Source organism: Pogonomyrmex barbatus, unplaced genomic scaffold, assembly GCF_055798465.1.
Source record: "Pogonomyrmex barbatus isolate J1 unplaced genomic scaffold, ASM5579846v1 scaffold22, whole genome shotgun sequence".
Classification (NCBI taxonomy): Eukaryota; Metazoa; Arthropoda; class Insecta; order Hymenoptera; family Formicidae; genus Pogonomyrmex; species Pogonomyrmex barbatus.
In genome coordinates, this window is record NW_028297119.1 from 1,543,613 (window position 1) to 1,555,866 (window position 12,254).

Below are 12,254 nucleotides of genomic sequence, written 5' to 3' on the forward strand. Positions count from 1 at the left end.
TCAAATTACACAATCCGCTTAAGGAAAATGGATCGCCGAATTGGTGAACTCCTGACTTCCACTTTCAGTGAGATAAGAAGAAGATAAGGAAAAGATTATGATAACATCAATGCACATGCAACGTGATACGAATATTTTTTGAAAATATTTTAAATGTTTAGTGAAACATTTAAAATGCTAATAAAGAACAAATGTACTGCGATCAGCATGTTGTCAAATATTAATGAAGCATAAGTAAAATAAATATTAATATAATGAAAATAAAACAAAAAATGTATGCAAAATGTATGCAAAATAAAAATTGATTTAGTTATTAATTATGTTAATTGGAGACATGATTACCGACAATTAAATTAGATTATAAAATTTAATTTTGAATTTATAAAATATAATTTCTTATTTATATTATATTATTTTATTTATATTATTATTTTTTTTATAAAATAATATTTCTTTTCATCATATGCAGTGTTTATTATTTGAAACAAAAAATCATTATCTTTTAGAATTGCCTTTTTGTTACAGAAGTATGATTAGAAACAGTTGCTGAGCTATTGTTAAAGTTTTCAGAGTTGTATCTAAATAAATAAATACAAATTTATTTGCTAATATCTTATAAAATTCTTTAAATTCGCATTATATGTCGAATTTAAAATAAATAATTTTTTAAATAACCCAAAATGTAGATATATTATAATTTAAAAAAAATTGCATTGTATGTGTTAACAAAAAAAATTAAAGCATTAATTTTAAGTATTTTTTCAGGACATTTTAATTCTGATTTTCTTCACACAAGATTTTGTCGCACAAGGATTTTGCAAGTTTATCGAATCTTGCGCATGCTTGATTATTTCATCGTTAGATTGAAATTATGCTTGCTGCTTCATACTTACACTCTTAGAATTAGCCTCTGAATGCGCACCTGTCACGTATATTCACATCTCTATGTACGTGCGTATACGTGCATTTTGAAACCTTTTCACGGTACTTGATCATCATTCTGAAGAATGTAGTACACTTTTGCTAGTCTCATCAAGGAAAAATTAACTTTCTCAGGAGTTATTCGTGAACGCTACAACTCTTTGAACGAAGTAATAAGTCTGAAACGTAACGATTAATCACTCAGCATAGCTTACAAAGAATATCTCGTTATTAATTATTGTTACATTCAACTCTAAATGTTAAATCAATTCAAAGAAAAAAATTTGAAAAGTTGATCTTTTCTCTATTAAAATTTTCAATAGCTTTTAAATAATTAGGCTGTATAAAATTTTTAGATTTTTTGATTTTTTGATTTTTTGATTTTAGATTTTTAGATTTTTTAGATTTTTAGATCTTTTTATATTACTTTATTATATTATTATATTAGTTTATTATATTATATAGTTTTATATTATATTTTTCGATCAAAACTTGTATTAAATTTATTTACATATAATTTCAATTTAAACTTAATGTTAATTTGTTATAAAGATATAACAATATTAAAGATATTAAAAAATCGTGAAAAATTGTTTTCTTAAAGTAACAAAGGTAATATAAATTAGTTATTATTAATCAAAATTTTTAATTAAAATTTAAAAATTTTTTAATATTTTAATTAAACCAGACAATATTTTTTAAGTGTAACTAATAAGGAAAAAGTTTTTTTACAAAATGCAAGATTATATAAATTTAAATTTTTATATAAAAATGTTCGATAATTGAATATAACTTTAAGTTACGCTATCATAATAAAAAATATTATCTGTGAAATTCTTACTAATGATAACTACCCAAGTAGAAAATAAATTAGAAATTGGTCAGAAATTGGCCAAGAATTCTGGTTACTAGTATCTAGCCAATTTGACTGGTTAGATTTTGATTAGTTTGAGCGATGTCTGATTAGTAACTGGATGGTAAATTTCGTCAAATTTTAGTCAGTTATTAATCAGTTTTTAGCTTTTTTCTAACCAATTTTTAGCCAATTATTAATCAGTTTTGTATCAATTTACTGACCAGTTACATCTGACTAATTTCTGACTAGTTATTGATCAGTAAATGCTAGTCGGAATATTTCGAATTTTGCTGGTCAGAAACTGACATTTATTGATTAGTTTGAGTTGGCTAGTTTCTGGGTAGTTTCTGACTAGTTTCTGACCAGTATTATCTAACAAAGAATTTCTGATCAGTTATTGGATAGTTTTAATAATTATTATCCAGTAAATTCAAAAGAATAAAAACTAGTTAGTTTTTAGTGAGTAACCAGTTTTTCTTATATATTTTTCTACTTAAGTACTTTGTATTATTAAATGTGAGAAAATATAAAACAAATAAATTCATATATTTTTCTTAAAACGTTTAATACACATGTATATATATAAAAACATTAAAAAGCATTATTTTAACAAATAAAAATATTTGTTAAGAAGAAAAACAAACAAAATGTAAGAACATATATTCTATGTAAATTATAACAATAACATATTATGAAATTTCAAAAATAAAATACAAGGTATTGATAATGTTAATTTGATGTTTACGTTACGTTTCAACATGTAGTTACAAACAAATGAGATAAGGACACACAAATACAATTTACTTATTTGCTTAAAAAAATATATAGTATCATTTATGTTCATTTTTTTTCATCTCGCACTTTCAGTTGTTAGTTTAATCCTTTCAATTCTTTCAATTTTTTTCTCCCTCATCTGCCTTCCTACATCAAGATCGTCTAACTAAAAATATAAGTTTTTTCATTAATATCAATATAATATTATAAGACCAATGTTTGATTAATATACCGTTTACATATTTACAACTAATAAAAATACCATTTCTATTGTTTAAACTAAAAAAAATAATTTCATTTAAATATTAAAAATAATATATTATAAATAATATTGTATTATATTTGCTTTTCCCTTTCTCTTATATTTCTTAAGAATTTTATTTCTATAGATTTTTTTGTTTTTTTTCAGTATTTTAATTAAAAACATTTATAATATACATTAAATACTATTTTACAAATGTTTTTAATTAAAATCACTGATGACAAAAAATCTATAAAAATAAGATTCTTAAAAAGTACAAGAGAAAGGGAAAAGCAAAAAGAGAGGAAAAGGAAAAAAGGATAAAGGAAAAAAGGAAAAATTCTTTATACTATATTTAAAATTATATAATTATAAATGTAATTCGATGTCTTTCTACAAGAATACATTATACTTATTATTATTATATAATTATTCAGAATGTTGCTTCAAAAAGAGTCGAGAGAATAAAGCGTAGGATAACAAATACTTACAAGCCTTCCATCAGGTTCAGAAACAGCCTCTGCTTTTATATTTATGATCATCATAATGACAAAAATAATGGTAAAAGCCAACGATAGATATGATAATTTTATTTTAGTTTTTAAAGCTTATATTATAACTGTATATTTGAAATTTACTTGCGACGCTTATATGTAGTCCAACTCATGCAATCTAAATTTTTTCGTGCTTAATACATTTTTAAATATTGTTAAATATATGTGTGTATGTAAATATAATAAAAATAATTTATTTATGTGAAAAACATAAAACATTGAGGAAGTGTTAAAGATTAGTAATAAAGATTACATACATAAAATTATTGATATTATATGTATACATGTGTATTAATGTTAAATGCATAATTTATAAATACACAAATGTATTTATAAATAGAATAAACTTTACTAGACTAAACAAATGAAGAAAGTATCACTACTTTCAGAAAATAAAATCGTATTATTTAAGTCAATATAAACTTCGGATTAGATATTCGGATTAGATTAGATACAGCTGCTTTGTGACAATAATTGTGTAGATTTCTAATATTTTGCATATTTTGCGCGTGCATAATTATAATGTTATTTTGTTGTGTATGACATTAACGTTTGATGATTAAAGCAATTAATAGTAAAATTAATATTGTGATTAGTTTTCTTTTCATATCACAATTCTTATGTTATAATTCTTACAATGCAAAAATAATAGTAACATAGTAATAAATATATCAGTGAAATAAAATTAAACATAAAAAATATAATAAATTACATAAAGATTTAGTTTATTAAATATGAGAAGAAATATTTCTTTTAAATTATGTGTAGCATAATACGTTGTAGCAAAGTTTCAAAAATATAAAAGAAGATATAAAATGTATCAATAATACATTTACAAGTAATATTATGAGGGAAAATTTGTAGTTTTTAAAGGGATGAGCATACTCTGAAAGCGTCCACATGTACATATACATAAATCCGCATATAAGTCCACATATAAATATACATATATGCATTTATATATATATATATATATGTACAAATGCACTCATAAATGTATTTGTACATAAATATATGTATTAATCTATGTATAAATACATAAATGCATCCCCTTAACGCACTTAAGTTAATATAAATTGTACATCGTATCATCCGAAATCTCTATTTAAAAGTTCTTTGATAGTTCTTTGATAATGATTGTAACAAGTTTGACAAATCAATTTAAGATTTATCATTCTTAAGAAAAGATGTTTTCTTATTTTTGATACGTATTTATTGTCGTTGATAAAAATTTAAATTAAAACTTCATAATTAAAAATCTATGCTAATACAAATTTTTTTTGTTATAATTAAATTAAACATTGTTATAATCTTTATAATTATATTACCTTTTTTATTTATTTTATCAAATATTTAATTATCTTCTTATGTACAATATTTTAATTTTTCTTTTATTTTTTAAATATCATTCAAATAAAAATTTAATTAATCGAAATGTATCGGAAGACTTGATTATCCAGACATTCTGTCCTTTGATTAGCCGGGATATAAGATTTCATTACATTAAGAATATTTCTGAAGAATGTAATCAGGTGTACGATTCTGACGACATATGAGACTGATTACAAGTGGCGTGAACAGTGCGCGAAATGTTCGCACGAAGGAGACTCGCTTAAAAAATCTCTCAGGCAATTCGGCGGACGGACAAAGAGAAATTAGTTACACGATTGGTTGCGACGCGACCTTAATGATCTTCTTTTTCCGGCGCGCAGCAAAACGCGACAATAGAAGAGGTTTCGACGCATACTTGGACGAGAGAATATTTGCAATACCAGGGCATGTTATGAGATCAAGGCGTGCATGCGCATCGAAAACATCACGCCAAGGATGGGCACTGGGTTAGTTTGCGACTGTAACCTTTTTGTTCGATCGAGCAATTAATCACGTAAGCCTTTTATTTAAAATGCTTTATCGATCGAGCATGATGTATTGCGTGATATTTAAGATGGAAAACTTGGAATTATTAGTTGCTATGGAGAAGAGAGAGAGAAGAGAGAGAGAGAGAGAGAGAGAGAGAGAGAGAGAGAGAGAGAGAGAGAGAGAATACATTTTTTAACTATCTCTATTTGAGATGTTACAAAAATAAGTTTGCATCTGCTGTAGAAATAATAACTTTAAACAGATTTGGGAATAACATTAAAAAATATATTTAGTTGTCAAATTTTTATTTACATTACAATTCCATATCGCGATAGAATTTTCGATTTTCAAAATTAATCCTTCCTTTATTAAAAATGAAGAAAACAAGATCAGATTACAGTAATTAAAAAGACATGCGGATAAAAAAATGCAATTTTTAGTTTTATATTATTCATACTTTAGGAACTTAGGAACTTTTATCATTATAAAAAAATTGTGATTTTTAATGGATGTAAGACAATGACTTATTTCTTGTAGATAATATTATTCTTTATGCTCAGCATGTGTGACACGTTGCGTACGTTCATTGTACTTTTCGTTACAAATTTATTGCAGTTGCAGTCATAGCAATTGGCATTGTTACAAATGAGATCTTGCTATCTTATGATCGCAGGTAATGATAGGTGGAACATGTATCCTGAGAAATGCATAAAATCCTGAGAAACGCATATAAATGACTTCATCTATCTTGCACCGGCACTATATTTACACGGTTTCTCTTTCAAATTTACAGTAGAGCAAAGCTAAATAAATGTCGGACATTAAATTTGGCAATCATTGCAGACAATTTATGTCGTTTATATTTTACACTGTACGTTATTTTATAATTAGAAAAATATGAGATATGAGGCCCATATTTAACATAGACAAGAAAAGTTTTGAAATTTCAAAATAAGATTTACAATATTAGATTGCGACATATTATTTATTTTCATTGTTTTAACTATTTAGGCTTCAGAACTTGCTCGAAGCGCAACCAATAATCACATCGTCAAATATATTGGATCAATATGGAATCTTTAAATGGAATACGGTAATTTATCATTTCTGACAATGCAACTATAAGCGGTATACTGTAACATGGAAGGATATACATCGTATACGAAACCGAACGAAATATCAAATTGTTCCCACCGCTCTGTGACGAAATGAGCGGGTGTACAGAAGAAGCAACGAAAGAGGGGAAAAGCCTCTTTCATCGCGGACGGACAAAGAACATAGTGAGACATCCGGCGAATTTCGACGAGATCGCATCTGCTATTAATACACGTGGGATCACACCGATTGCACTAATGATATGCACAACCATTGCAAAATGTGCTGTCCCAAACGCTAAACGCTCGCAATAATTAACCTGCGCCGTCCTCGATCCATACAAAATGATGTTACGTTCGAATATGAAGTGGAAAATTGAAAAAATAAATTCTTAAAAAGAAAATTAAAACAGGAAAAGCAATATAAAGTGTAAATAGCATCACATTATATCACGTAATTAATGAAGATGAACATAAAAATTAAGTCGGTTAGCTTTACTTGTAATCCTCACAATTCATATAAAACAGTTTGTGTTTGAATATAATGTAAAAAAATAATTTTTTTAATTTTATTTATAATAAATACGTAATAAGAACCAATAAGGAAGCATTAAGATCTTATAGTATACGAGAATCAAATGTATGTACGTGTCTGGGTTTCACTTGAACGATGTTACATTCGCGTACATATGTCTTTCAATGTTTAGTTCGGATTAAAATCCCGAGGAGCTGATTACGTGATTCAAAATTAAACAAAGACAAATTGCGTTTGGTTCTAATGAGAAATATTTCTCATTAATAATATTAAAATTACAATGTATCCGCGCGCTTGATGAGCTAAACAATCACAGGTTACCGGTGATCTTTCTTACCCGATAAATATGGCGAATGTATGTGTTTCGAGTCATCGTTGCTTTTCATGAACGTGCGCCAGGATTAATGCGGGAACACAACTCACCGATGGCATGTCAACCACGGCCGACATTAGTAGTGTCGATCAGGCTAAGGTGAAAAGAAAATTTTACGAGCCGCGGAAGACGCGAGAAATGTACACGCGAGGTCGACATTATTTCGTCATGTGTACGTATGTATATGCGCTAATACTGGAGATTTGACTAAGGCTGTAATTAGCTCGTTGTAGCGCACGTTGCTACACGTATCGGGACATTACGTCATAAAATCGCATCCAATTTCTGATTTATGATACAATCGGAAATGTCAACGAACGAAAAAGATTATTGGAAACGGTTATTAGCGAGTTACGATAAGCGAATTAACTATGATGAATATCTATTTATATGAATATCTTGAGTATATATATATGAATATCTTGAGTAAACGAGCATTTCTAATAGAATTTAATAAAAGTTTTGTGTAGACAGGTCAAACTTAATAAAAACATATTGCATCTTTATTGAAATGAAATAGATTTCAAACTAAGCAATAAAAATAAAATTTATTTAAGACTGGTTATATAACTTTATAATGTATTCACAGAAATGTTTTTATTATTGCGATTACTTTTATTACTATAATTTCAATGATCATGATTTTTATAATTGAAATCATTTATAATAAATATATTTTTTTTAAATAATTATACATCAATTGTTATAACTTCTTTCATTTTAATATTACATTTATTATTGTTATATATAATTTAATATTACATTTATTATTGTTATATATTAACAATCTGTTAAAGATATTTAAAACATATATTAATTTGTATTAGTCTAAATATTGCTATTTATTGTGTCATGATCCAAAGACATTAATATTTTAGTAAGTGGATTTAATTTTAGCTATTTCTATCACATATTATCCTAATGGCTAATTCGTTAGAGTTACTTGTATAGTAAATTCGCTATTCCATACGTTTCATTTAAATTTATGATTCTTGTAGATCATAAATATCCTGTTATTATACGAAGATAGTTAATGCAAGATAGATTTAGTCTTATGTCGAAGTGATTGTGTTCAATTAATTATATTTAATATTATACACAATATAATAAATATTTTGTTTTTAATGTTAACTAATATAATTATTTTATGTAAAGTATATTATGTCAAATATAATTCCAAACTGGTATTTCTCTTTGTAACATTTCTTTGTATTTATTAAACTCAACAATTGCATTAATTTATAATTAAATTGACTGATTATGTTGAAATATCTTTGTTAAAAATTAATTATGTTTTTCATTAAAGAAATATTCACATAGAAAGTATACATCTGTAAATTTTTTGTAACACACATTTAATGTAATACACATTATTTCACATATAGTTAATATTAAAATATAAATTTTAGACACTCTTGTTATAAATTGCTTGTGAAAGATTAATCGCAATTGTAGCTTATATTTGGAGATCTTTGTTACAACATCCATTTAGGATCGATTTATAAAGATATCATGGATTGTAACAGATTTATGCAATCCTTCTATCGAAACTATCGTCTTTCTCAACAACGCCACGTATGAAGAAACGTTTGTGAAGAAAAGGGCCAACGATTGGGCCTCTGTCAGAAGACTATTGTGTTTAAACTGCGGGAAAATCTAGATGTTAGGACGCCATTCAGAGGTGATCAACGAGGCAAGACATAATCAGATGGATTTTAGCAAATTCCTAATGGATCAAAAAAGCGAGATGAAACAGCAACCGATATTACTAATGATGGATTTAATTTTCGGTGAAATTTCCTCTCTCTAAATAACGTTTGGAGACGTTATTGTTGAAATATGATTGACGTATAAAACATTAAAATAAAAATATAAATATAGTATTAGACATTAATAATTTTAATAATAAAAAATGCGGTTAAAGATATGATTACATTTTATAAAATATTCTATAAAATATTTTTAAAATATTAAAATTTGTTATTTTTATTATTTATATTAGTAATTAATAATACTAATACTAATACTAGTAATAACACTATTAGTAATAATACTAGTAATAATACTAGTGCTATATTTATCAGGAAACATTCATGAGATGATTGTTATAAACGTTATGAGATGAAAACAAACTTCTGTAAGCTATTTATCAATAAATTTAATATCGAGTATTATTGCATTGTGTGAACGCATTCGTGAAGATTTATTTATCATCGATATCTAAGGACAATATCGATATGTATGATCAAATATGATCATTGCGGGTCTTGAAGGGTCCTATCAGATACGAGGTATTATTTATGATACCCACTGACAAGCTTCATTATATGATTATACTTGGGATTTTTTGCCATTAACATGAAGTTGCAATTATTATATTTTTTTGTAACGTTTCAAAATCATGGTTACATGATGTCTGGTAAAAATTATACGCAGTATTTCTTAGAATTATGTGCTTGGACAAAACATTATCATAATAATCATATTTATTGTATTTCAAGTGCAAAATATAAAATAAAAAATAAAAATTACAAATACGATAATAATTTCTCTGACTTATATTATTTTTTTCCCTCTATTCTATAACGAAGATTGCTAAATGAAATGCGCAACGGTATTTGCGTTTAATTCCGACTCTATTTTCTAATATTCATTATTTATTCCCGTTTATTTCGATTCTTTATTGAAAGATTACTCCAACATCGGCAGTCATCTTTTTAAACGAGCACATGTGTATATGTAAGAAAAGGATCTTGAGTTAATTTGATCTTTGTGATACGCGCACAGGAGAGCGTCTCGCCGCGTGTCCCATCGTATTGGTGAGTAAAGAATACATGCACTCGCTAGATCGTATTCGCGATGTGAGACCTTATATCGCTGTCGAAGATACCATACATACAAGTGTATCTATATGCGTGATTCGACTTTGCATTCGCGCTCAATCTTATGCAAATCGTTCGGATAGTGCGCGGCGCGCTGTGGAATGATGAGCGGCTGGGTAAGGCCTAACCTTCCTTCTCATCCGAGAAGGAAGGTTAAAACAGACACAGACTCAACCCCCTCTCGTCCTCGATGCCAACGATACCAATACAATCCCCGATATTGGCATAGAAGGCACGCGGGCAACCCTTTCGACTGCAATAGCGGTCGCGATTAATGTTCAGAAGAACCATTTTCTCGTGAAAGAAATCGAAGGACTTCGTAACCCTCGATATATCTCGATCATTATGCGCTCCGCTTCTCACTAGGATTCGTAGGATAATCTTGATAATAATGTGCGACTACAGATGCACATTTCATTGAATGTTGTACCCATACAACACAAGTGACTTTGTTGACTTATAGTTTGTCGACTTTTCTCAGTTTGCGTAAAGTCGACTATGAAATGTCGACTATCAGTTGACTATTCCCAGTTGATTTAAAGTCAATTTTTAACAGTCGACTACAAGTGGATAATAGTCGACTATTTGCTGAGTATTAGTTGACTTTTGAAAGTCGACTGAAAATTGACTGAGCACAATTGACTATTAGTCAACTATGTTTCAGTCGATTATAAGTTGACTCTAAGTGGACTTAAACACGATAAAAGCTTTACTTTTTTCACGAAAAAATTCTTAGGCTGAGAACGAAATCACTTATAAGTATTTTTTTAAATATGTATAATAAGACAATTTTCCCGTATAACCTCAAACTCAAACCTTTGATTTTAATGCAAAAAAATCTTTTGTATATCGCATAATACATATATTAAATTAATATATATAATTGCGGGATGTCATTTCGCACGTCGCGTACGCGCAATGCATGAAAATTTAACGAACCAAATTATATATATATATATATATATATATACATTCAATTGCTAAGTTAAAGGGCATGTTACGAAATTAAGTACTGAAGTACTGAAGTATTATGAGTATTAAAAACGTCGTTTTAACTCTTTTTGACACCATATGGTTCTGATACAGGCGGTCGATTTGTGTATCTTAAAATAAGATAAAAATTACAAAAGTGAGAAAATTTACTAGATTTCGACATATAAAATGGCAGATACTCTAGTGAGTTTCCTCACTTTTATAATTTTCATTTTGTTTTAAGATATACATACAATTGATCTCCAAATGAATCGATGTTTTCAGTATTCATGTGAATAATAATAATTTTTTTATTTCAAATCATATAACGTTGCCTATGGAACGTTGCCTACTGTTAACACTTTCAGATATTATCCTGCTATGAATAATACGGATACTTGAAAGTATATTATTTTCTGTTCCATCCATTCCGCATTTATCCGTTCCATTATTTTATTATCCCTTATTTTATTAGAAACAGTTATGAAGACAAAAAATGATACGACATATGCTGAAATAGAGGGACATATGAAAGAGTGGGTGCGACGGGCTGGCGATAGAGTAAGAGCTGCAATGCTTGCAAATAAGAAATAATAAAATGTAAAATATGTTACTTATAGAAAATATTTTATATTGCATCTTATATCTTTATATCGGATCTTATCTATTTTATTTCATTTGCGTATAATTCTATTTTATTTGCATGAATATTTTCAAAATTGTACTCAGGTAATTTATTATGAAACAATTATATATTATATTATTGCAAATAATTGTATTAAAATATATATTACATAAAGAATTTTGGAAACTTCATTAATTTAAATAATAATAATTCCTTAATAAAATCTAAATAATTATCTGATTCCTGTGTAACACAATAAGTGCATTAAAAAACTAAAAGTTATACCAAATTGAAACGTTTATATAAAATTATTATTCTGATAGATTAATATAACTTTTTGTATAATTGATTATATTGTTTCATATGACAATAAAATTTTACACGAGTTTAACAATCTGCCTGAGTATTACAAATCTAACTTATTTTTCTTTTGGGTAATTCATAGTTTTCTAAATGCATTCATTGTTACTTTGGAAAATAAAATTTATTATAATAAGATCTCCCAGCTAAAAATTGACAAGTTATCGAATATTCAATTATTAGATGGTTTACATACCACCTTTTTAA